Source organism: Budorcas taxicolor, chromosome 23 (genome assembly GCF_023091745.1).
Source record: "Budorcas taxicolor isolate Tak-1 chromosome 23, Takin1.1, whole genome shotgun sequence".
Lineage (NCBI taxonomy): Eukaryota > Metazoa > Chordata > Mammalia > Artiodactyla > Bovidae > Budorcas > Budorcas taxicolor.
Window position 1 is genome coordinate 34,175,913 of NC_068932.1, and position 9,647 is coordinate 34,185,559.

Here is a 9,647-nt window from a genome sequence, read left to right on the forward strand (position 1 = left end):
CTAATATTCTAGGGTAAAAAATTCCTGATATTCTTAATGCCCCAATATTCATCGGTGGTTCTCCATGCATGAATGAGTGGCAGAAAACCCATATGTTTTTCCTATGGCCATTTTACTATGGTAGTTGTTCATTTCTCTCCCTCTTCTGATGAAGAATGACTCCAGTTTAGTGGAAAGAGCTAGGCTAGAATTCAGCGGCTGCACTAGCAAGCTGTTTGAACTTCAACAAGCTTGACTTCAAACTTTAGTTTTTCCCACCTACAAAAGTAGGAAGAAAGTAGAAAGAAAGAAAGTGGAGTCACTCAGTTGTGTCCGACTCTTTGCGACCCCATGGACTGTAGCCTACCAGGCTCCTCTGTCCATGGGATTTTCTAGGCAAGAGTACTGGAGTGGATTGCCATTGCCTTTTCCAGGGATCTTCCCGACCCAGGGATCAAACCTGGGTCTCCCTCATTGTAGACAGACGCTTTACTATCTGAGCCACCAGGGAAGCTTAAGTGGGAAGAAAGTGTACCTATTTCGCAGAGTTAGAGTGGGGATTTAGTGAAGTAACATGTGAAAACCACCAGATACAAAACATTATTCAATAAATGTTATTATTACCCCCTGTAGTGGGTTGAATAGAAGCCCCCAGAAAGATACATCCAAGTCCTAACCCCTGGTATCCATGAATGTGACTTTATTTGGAACTGGGTCTTTACTAATGCAATTAAATTACAGATTTCAAAATAGGATTATCCTGGATTTCAGATGGGCTCTAAATCCAATGGCTGATGATATCACTGAAGAAAAGAGAGGGAGCTCTTGGACTTCCCTGCTGATCCAGTGGCTAAGACTTTGCCTTCCAGTGCAGGGTCTGCGGGTTCAATCCCTGGTTGGGGAGCTAAGAACCCTCGCAGCCAAAAAACCAAAACATAAAACAGAAACAATATTGTAACAAATTCAATAAACAGTCTTAAAATGGTCCACATCAAAAAAAATTTTTTTAAGACAGAGGGCTTTAAGATACAGAAACACAGGGAAGAAGGCCATGTGAAGGCAGAGACAGGCACTGCAGTGGTACCCACAGCCAAGGAATGCCAGGCCCCACCCAGAATAAGAAGAGGCAAGAAAAAATTCTCTCCTAGGGCTATCAGACGGGCCATGGCCCTGCTGACACCTTGATTTCAGATTTCTGGCCTCCAAAACAGTGAGAGAATAAGATTCTGGCATTTTAAGCCACCTAGTTTGTGGTCATTTGTTGCTGCAATCCTAGGCGGCTCAGACGGTAAAGAATCCCCCTGCAGTGCAGGAGACCTGGGTTCAATCCCTGGGTTAGGAAAATCCCCTGGAGAAGGGAATGGCTACCCACTCCAGTGTTCTTGCCTGGAGAATTCCACGGACAGAGGAGCCTGGCGGGCTACAGTCTATGGGGTTGCAAAGACTGAGCGACTAACACATAACATGCATGGATAACCAGCACACTAGCCTTCAACCCATGGAACTAGAGCAGGAAGCCCACACGCAGCTTGTGGAACAAAGAGCCCAGGAAGGAACAGACTTACAAAAGATTTAGCCTGGTTGGAAAGCTCTGATTTTCCACTAGATTAGAAGAATCTGATTAGATTTAAAATCAAGCAGGTAAAAACCTCTGAATTTGAAAACATCCACTCTGGTGAAATAGAGCCCTCCATGTTGGCTATAAACAACAGCAAACAACTTTCACAAAAAGCTAAGCAGGTGGTGGGCCCAGGGCTTCTAGAAGGCGGGCTACCGACAGGTGCGGACAGGACAGCTGCACAGAGCCCAGGGGGAGAAGAACACATCCAGGATGCCCTCTGCCAGGCTCTGCTCCCCACTCGATGGTGATGGGGTCTGAGCCGCTTGTGCCCTCGGAGCTGTCTTGCAGGAGTAAGTGCTGGACACAGGAGCAGAGAACTGGGAACACTGGAAGTTGGGGTGAGGCCACCCCTGAGAGAAGTGCAAGAGTCAGAGATTCCAACTTGTGGCTCTTGGAAGGTTCTCTTCCAAGAAGAGAATCCACTGGCTTCCCATCCTAGAGAAACCTGCAGCACATACACTGCGAGGCCAGAGTCAGGCCAGCTGCCCCATTCCAGAGTCAGCACCCCGAGCCCCCAGCAGCCCCACTGCCTAAGAACCAGGCTGAGCCCGTGCTCTGGTTCTGAGTCCTGGTCCTTCCTGTCCCTTCCGATGAGTCCCTGGCCAACACTGACAAATGACACTTATGTCATTTCATTTCATCTGCCACTATCGTATAGATTTTGTTAACCAATCTTAAAGTTGAGGACACTGAGGAAAGTAACTTTCCTAAGGTCCCAGAGGTCACTCATGATAGAACCAAAATCCAAGCTCAGATCTTTGCCCTGCCACCCGGGTTCATCTACACACCAAGGTTGGCGTGATCATGTTCCCTGATCAAGCCAGAGGATGTTTTCCTCCACCATTCAGTCTGCTCTGTTCAAATCACTAAAATGACGGCACTGGCACCTGACAGCTGTCTTATCAAGGCATTCTGCTCACATTTTGTTTAATCCTCACGACAACCCTGCATGGGGTCTATTATTAACTCCACTTTACAGAGGGGGAGACAAAGGTCTCCAAGCCACACTTCGTAAAGTCACACAGCTGATGTGACGCAGATGGGGTTAGAGCCAGGGCCGCAGAGTACACGCTCTTTCCCCACCCAGAACCCTGGTCGAGCCACTGACTTGATGATGAAGCTATAGTAATGATGAGCAGTTGTAGCTGTGGGACTGATTAAGTGAGAGCCATGCTGTCCCTTAACACTTTGAGTCCCCTTCTCTCTTGCTGACCTCCCCTGCAGGCTGCAGTCTTGATTAAAAAAAAGTCAAGAAAGTCACAGCTGTGACACTTGCTAAGGGTTTGCCTCTGGGCTCCTGCTACCCAGGTCGAGGGGGGAACCTGGCATTGCCCTTCCCGTGGGCATGACCCCTGGGTCTGTATTAGGTCCCAGGGCTGCCATGACAAAATACCACGGAATGATGATTTCAATCAACAGGAATGTCTCCTCTCCCAGCCCTGGAGGCTGAAGTCCCACAGCAGGTGTTGACAGGATCGCGCTCCCCGTGATGCACCCAGGGAAGAACAGTTTCTTTCTTTTTAGCTTCTCGTGGTTGCTGGCAAGCCTCAGCATTCCTCGGCTGCAGCTGCATTGGTCTGACCTGTGCCTCTGCCGTCCTCCCTGTGTGTCTGGATGCTAAACCACCCTCTTCTTTATAAGGACATTTCTTCCTTATTGAAGAAGGGCCCATCCTAATCCAGTAGGGCCACTGGATCTTAACTGAATTGCATCGGCAAAGACCATGTTTCTGAATAAGGCCAATTCTGGGGGTTAGGATTTGAAGATAATTTTGGGGGGGTGGATCCACAACAGGGCCCATGGAAGCCCAAACAAGCTTCTCTGAGCCCTCTTACTTGTGGCCCCAGCACTGAACAAGGCCCTTATTCTCAGGGGGCTATATGGGGACCAGATTGGGGGGGGGCCTTTGGGTCTTCCTGCTCCCCCTTGGACCATGAGTTTTGTTTTCTTGACAATATTCATGCCCCAGACCAAATATGTCAGACTCTCTCTTGTTGGGCCCAAGCACCTGGAGGCTCCCTGGCCGATTCACATGAGCAGACAGGATTAACAGCGAGAGTCCAAGGGTGTTAAGTGTTCTAAACCATTGGTTTGAGAAGGGTGCTAAGTCATATACAGCCAATAACTGACATTCCTCTGTAGTGTGTTCTGGCGTTTCCAGACTCCTTCTATCAATACTCCTGAGCTGTCAAGGCTTGTTAAGGCCTGCCTCGCCTCCCCAACTTCCCCGCTCCATCCCCCAGCCTCTAAGATTCATGAGGAATACTCCTCCATGTCTGTCTTGATCACTGGTTACTCACAGTGCCAAATTTGGTGGCTGGCACATAGTAGTTACTCAATACAAGTCTTTTCCATGAATGAGTGAGCAACTGAATGAATCCCAGAGTGAACAAATAAACACAGGTGCTATGAAGGGCATCTTAGAAGGAGACAAAGCCACGTTAGGAGCTGAGTTGAACCCTGCCTCCCACCCAAGAGTGCATAACCCAGAAGCAGGGTGGACAAACCCACCCACTCACCACCCCACAACTCAAGAATGTGTCAAGTCCACACGATTGCTGTTCTAGGGGGGAAGGAAAGAAGGGTGACATTGATCAGAGTGGGGGTGATCCGAGAGGGTAAAATGGTGTCTGGACTGGGCTGGGTGGCGGGGGCTTGGACAAATGGAGATGGGGCCACGGCAGCATTCAAGGAAGTGATGAAAGAGGTAAGATGGGAGCTTTGGGGGCTGCATGAGGAAGGGTGGCTGGAGCACATGCTTCTGGCAGGCGAACAGTGAGATGAGACTCTCATGGGGTGAGACTTGCCAGCCAGATGGAGGTGTGTTTACCTTGCTGCCCAGGTAAAGCATCCAGTTGGTAATGGGAACTCATAAATGGCTTGGAGCAGAGGGATAAGGATGAAAACAGACTCACACAAGAGTTAGCTGGGTGTGGTGCATGGAACCCAGCAATTTGAGGCCCACCTCTGTTCCAGCCACAAGCTCAAGTTCACAACTCAGACAGAGGCTGGGCATCAGGGGTTGTCTGACAAACCCTACGTCCTCTCCAGAAACTCCTAACAATTCATGTTTTACAAGGCCAGTGACTGGAAAGCAGAACTTCAACACCCAGGGCTCTCAATAGGAAAGAATTCCCTCCTCCCTTTCTCTGTATACATACTTATTAAATCATTGGGATCATTGGCAAAGAAAGTGACTAACTTCTCCAAGCTTTGTTTGACTCACAGTAACGTACAATACAATGTAATAGACATAAAATGTGCAGAAGTGTTGAGACGTGTATTGTTCTCTTCCATTCCTAAGCTAGCAATTCAGGAACCCCCTCTAAGCATAACGCTGTGGTCCCTCCAGGGAATCCAGTTCATATGCGGTTTTTGGTTTTTTTTTTGCCACAGCATACAGCCATGTGGAATCTTAGTTCCTCCACCAAGGATCGAACCTATTCCCCTTGCTCTGGAAGCAAGGAATCTTAACCACTGGCCCACCAGGGAAGCCCCATATAAGTATTTTTGGTCCTCGTTGGGCACCAACCTGACAGTAAATATAATTGAGACTAGTCACAGGTAGCCCTCTTGAGTGTCCCTCGGACTGCAAGGAGATCCAACCAGTCCATCCTAAAGGAAATTAGTCCTGAATATTCATTGGAAGGACTGATGCTGAAGCTGAAACTCCAATACTTTGACCACTTGATGTGAAGAACTGAATCATTGGAAAAGACCCTGATGACAGAAAGATTGAAGGCGGGAGGAGAAGGGGACAACAGAGGATGAGCTGGTTGGATGGCATTACTGACTCTATGGACATGAGTTTGAGTAAGCTCCGGGAGTTGGTGATGGACAGGGAAGCCTGGCGCGCTGCAGTCCGTAGGGTTGCAAAGAGTCGGACATGACTGAGTGACTGAACTGACTGACTGGCTGACAGGTAGCCATCCAGATGATCCAGAAGAGGCTTAAAACAGTTTAATAAATTATTACCGAGATGAAAATTTAAATCATTATAGACAGCTTAGAAACAAACAATATCTAGGGCCCAGTTTGAGAAACATAATCTTAATGCAAGGCAGAAAACCACTTCCAATAGCTTCTGAGGAACTAGTCCCCACCCACCACTGCAGTCCCTACAGAGCTCATGACCCTCACAAGGCCTTTCCAGCCAAGGCTGTCCAAATCCAGTTACTACAGTCAGTTTACGGGGCACCTTTACCTTTAGCATCCTTGATATGCCCATCATGCATTTGTAACAACCTGTATCTTTGGGGCTTAGACTGATAATAAAGATGTTCCCAGCGTGACTGTGTGGTGAGCAGATTCATTAATTACAGAAAAGAGCTGTGAGTCTCAGTTATCAGTAACAAGATTCTGTCTCTGAACAAAAGGGAAAGATGCTGAGATACTCATGAAAGATGCCAACTGAGGCAGGGTTGTGAAAAGGCAGCCCTGGTCGGGATTCTGTCAGGAGAGAGCACACAGCCTTCCAGCAGGGAAGGCTACGTGGGGACCTCAAAACCAAAGGGCAAAGTCATGATGGGTGGAAGGAAAGCAAGAATCACAGCCTTTATTTTTTTGTTGTTCTGCTTTTGAATATTCATTTACTCATTTGGCTGCACCAGGTTCGTTGTGGTATGTGAACTCTTAATTGCAGCACGTAGGATTGAGTTCCCCGACCAGGGATCGAACCCAGGGTTCCTGCTCTGGGAGTATGGAGTCCTAGCCACTGGACCAGCAGGGAAGTCCCAAGAATCACTGCCTTTGAGCAGGTAACTTATTTGTGCCCAGTATGCTTCCTATAGGGTTTCTGAAAATGGAAACAGAAAACCAGAACCCAAGCCAAAAAGAGGGGGAAAGAAAATATACCCCAAATGTAGGCTAAAGTTGTAAAGCATAGGAAATATGAGCTTTGCCTTCTGAGGTAGTCCAAAGACGTAAAGGAGGGGAGGCAGTTATTCTTATCTGGACACATACCAGTCCTTTGCCTTTTTCCTGGTACTGCATTATAAGAGAGATGCTTCACCTTTGACAGATCAAGGCTCCTCCAGTGTTTTCTCATACTATTAACATTTATCGGCGGGGCTGAGCTGCTGAGCTAAGATGGCCAGGCCACCACACGCCCATGAACACGGCCCCTGATGTGTGGGAGGGACAGCCCACACGTCACCTTCTGGCTGAGCCAAAGGGAAAACAGAGCTTTGGGTGACTTCCCATCTCTTCTGTGTAACGGGAGTCTTCTTGACAAAAGGTGAGAAGACAAATAGCCTTCTGGAAATGCTCCGTCTGTGCCAGGGCAAAACAGCATCAGCTGTTTGCAGACAGACATTCTGGGACTTAGACTCCTATCAGGCTGACCTTGTGTTCTCTGAGGACGTGTCATGGAAAGCGAACTTCAGGGAGCATCCCATCTCTAAAATGCCAAGGGAAAAATGACTCGGTGATTTGGTCCATCTGTCTAGGGCGGCCGCCTCCATCTCACACCCCTGCCCGATTTAACCCCAGCGCAGCCCAGTGCCGTCCGGTACTAAAGGGACAGGATGTGGTTGTGGGCAAGAGCTAAATGTGAAAAGGCTTGTTTGCAGAGCAGCCAGGAACTGACCAATAATGAGCCCCAGTCCCCGAAGCTGCTGATAACAGAAGGTCAGAGGCCACGCTAGAATGTAACCTCCAGTAAATCACTGTTAATTGCCACGGAGAGGGGAATGGAGGCTCTACTTGAACTTGCAAGTTGATTTCAGGTCGTTCCACAGCCTTTCTGGCGGCTCCCTGGCAAGGAGGCAGAGGCAGGCAGAGGGGCTGGAGAGAAAGACTGCTCTTCACCCTTTTCTAACTGTGTCCTTTTTAGCAGCAGTGAGTGCAAATGCACACACCCAGGGGAAGGCACGCACACTTGCTACCAACAGAAAGCTTACTTTTTCCCACCCTTGCAGGCCAGGCTGCAGCATGGCTCTTGGAGTAATCAATTACATGAACACATTAAGGTACTCTGCTGCACACAGGGAGCAGAGACCAGAAGCCAGAATCACAGAAGTGGATTCCACAAGTGGATGAGAGCCAAGCCGGGGCTGCACAGCCCTAGTGGTGGAGGAGATAAGAGGCTCCACCTGCTTCACGGGGTAGATGGCTCAGAAAAGGATGCCACTATTTAATAAGTACAGCACCAGTACATTAGGGACAAAAATCCTATCTTTCTTGAAATCTGATTATGACTGCAACTACACGTCTTCCTTGTGACTATGGTTTCCTTGGCTGGGTGTGGAAACCTATTGTTGATTTTTAACAACTTTTAGTGAAAAATTTAAATAAAATTAATTTTTAATGAAAAATTTCAAACATATAAAGTAGGAATAGTAAAACAAACTCCCCATGAACCCACGATTGGGTTTCATCATTTTCCAACAGTTCTAAGCATTTTGGCATTCTTATTTCATCTCCTGTTCCACTTATTTTTGCTGAAGTATTGAAAACAAATCTGTTCAAAATACAGTAAGTCCTGCACTATGCATACATACCCCAACATGTCTCTGTCAGGTAAAATCTTTTACATTCAACACCAATGATCATACAGGTGAATGAATAAAGAAGATGTGATACATATAAACAACGGAATATTACTCAGCTATTAGGAAGAATGAGAGAACGTCATATGCAGCAACATGGATGGGCTCCGGGATTACCCTGCTAAGTAAGAGAAAGACTTATCATATGATCTTTAAAAAGTGACACAAAGGAACTCGCATACAAAAAAGAAAAAGACTCACTGACTTATGAATTCACTGAGAATGAAGGTATGGTTACCAGTGGGGGAGGGTAATGGGGAAGGACAGACTGGGGTTTGGGGTTTGGGGTTGATGTGTACGCATCGTGTGTGGCTGGGAAGTCGCTCAGTCGTGTCCAACTCTGCGACCCCGTGGACTGCAGCCCGCCAGGCTCCTCTGTCCATGGGATTCTCCAGGCAAGAGTACTGGAGTGGGTTGCCATTTCCTTCTCCAGGGGATCTTCCCAACCCAGGGATCGAACCTGGGTCTCCTGCATTACAGGCAGACGCTTTATCCTCTGAGCCACCAGGGAAGCCATGTATACACATTACTATATTTAAAATAAATAAGCAACAGGGACCTACTGTATAGCATAGGTAACTCTGCTCAACACTCTACAATAACCTAAATGGGGAAAGAATTTGGAAGAGAATACATACAAGTCCAACTGAATTACTCTGCTGTACATCTTAAACATGACATTGTTCCACTACACTCCAATACAAACCAAAAATTAGAAAAGCAGCAGTGATCATGCCCAACAAATGAACATGACTATTCCTTACTCATTTTGGCACCTCTAGCCCAGACGCAGGATGCAGAAGGTCATAATGGGAGGAATGGAGACGCCCTGTCCTCTTTTGGCATCACCAAGCAGGGTGACCTTAGGCAAGCTGATCAACCTTCCTGACCCATAGTTTCCATACCACTAATAGAAAATCAGAGGAGTGGGTCTCTCAGGTTTTATACAAACTCCAAATACAGCTGTTCTCAGATATCTGAGGGTCCTATAATACTGCCTAGAATCCACTTTCACACTCTTCTTTGAACAAGTACAATATATGTGTGTGCAAGTAAGTTAGCCTAAATCCACACCCCGGGGTGGGAGGGGCTCATGTTTAAAATACCCTAAACAGATTACACACACCAGAGGTTTTGGTTAGCTGAAAGACCCCAATCACAAATCTGTACCCCAGAGGCAGCTAGACAAGGCTTTACTTACCTTGAAGGATGCTGAAACTGTTTCACTGCTGACGCGAGTGGTGCTCCCACAAACAGAGTAGCTAGAAACGCTGTTTCAGAGCCTCCACCCTCACAAGAATTGGGTCTGAGACAAGCCAGTGCAGTATTCACTCACTACTGGATGGACCACTAGGGGACCTAATTCTGCCATGAGCATTTTCTTGAACCTGCCTTCAGCGAAGTGCCTGGTGGGCAAAACCAGTGAACACCAGAAAGCTGGGGCTGCATCAGGCCCGTAGAACAGATTAAGGCTCTTATTCTATCTTCTGGCTCATGGA

General features: G+C 47.4%; 1 non-coding gene across 1 annotated transcript; it reads right to left on the reverse strand.

Annotated features, from left to right (window-relative positions):
• Nucleotides 1-8,587: 8,587 nt before the first annotated feature.
• TRNAY-GUA (transfer RNA tyrosine (anticodon GUA)) lies at nucleotides 8,588-8,659 on the reverse strand. Its single transcript has one exon. It is a non-coding gene; the product is annotated as a tRNA-Tyr (tRNA).
• Between the last annotated feature and the right edge of the window lie 988 nt (nucleotides 8,660-9,647).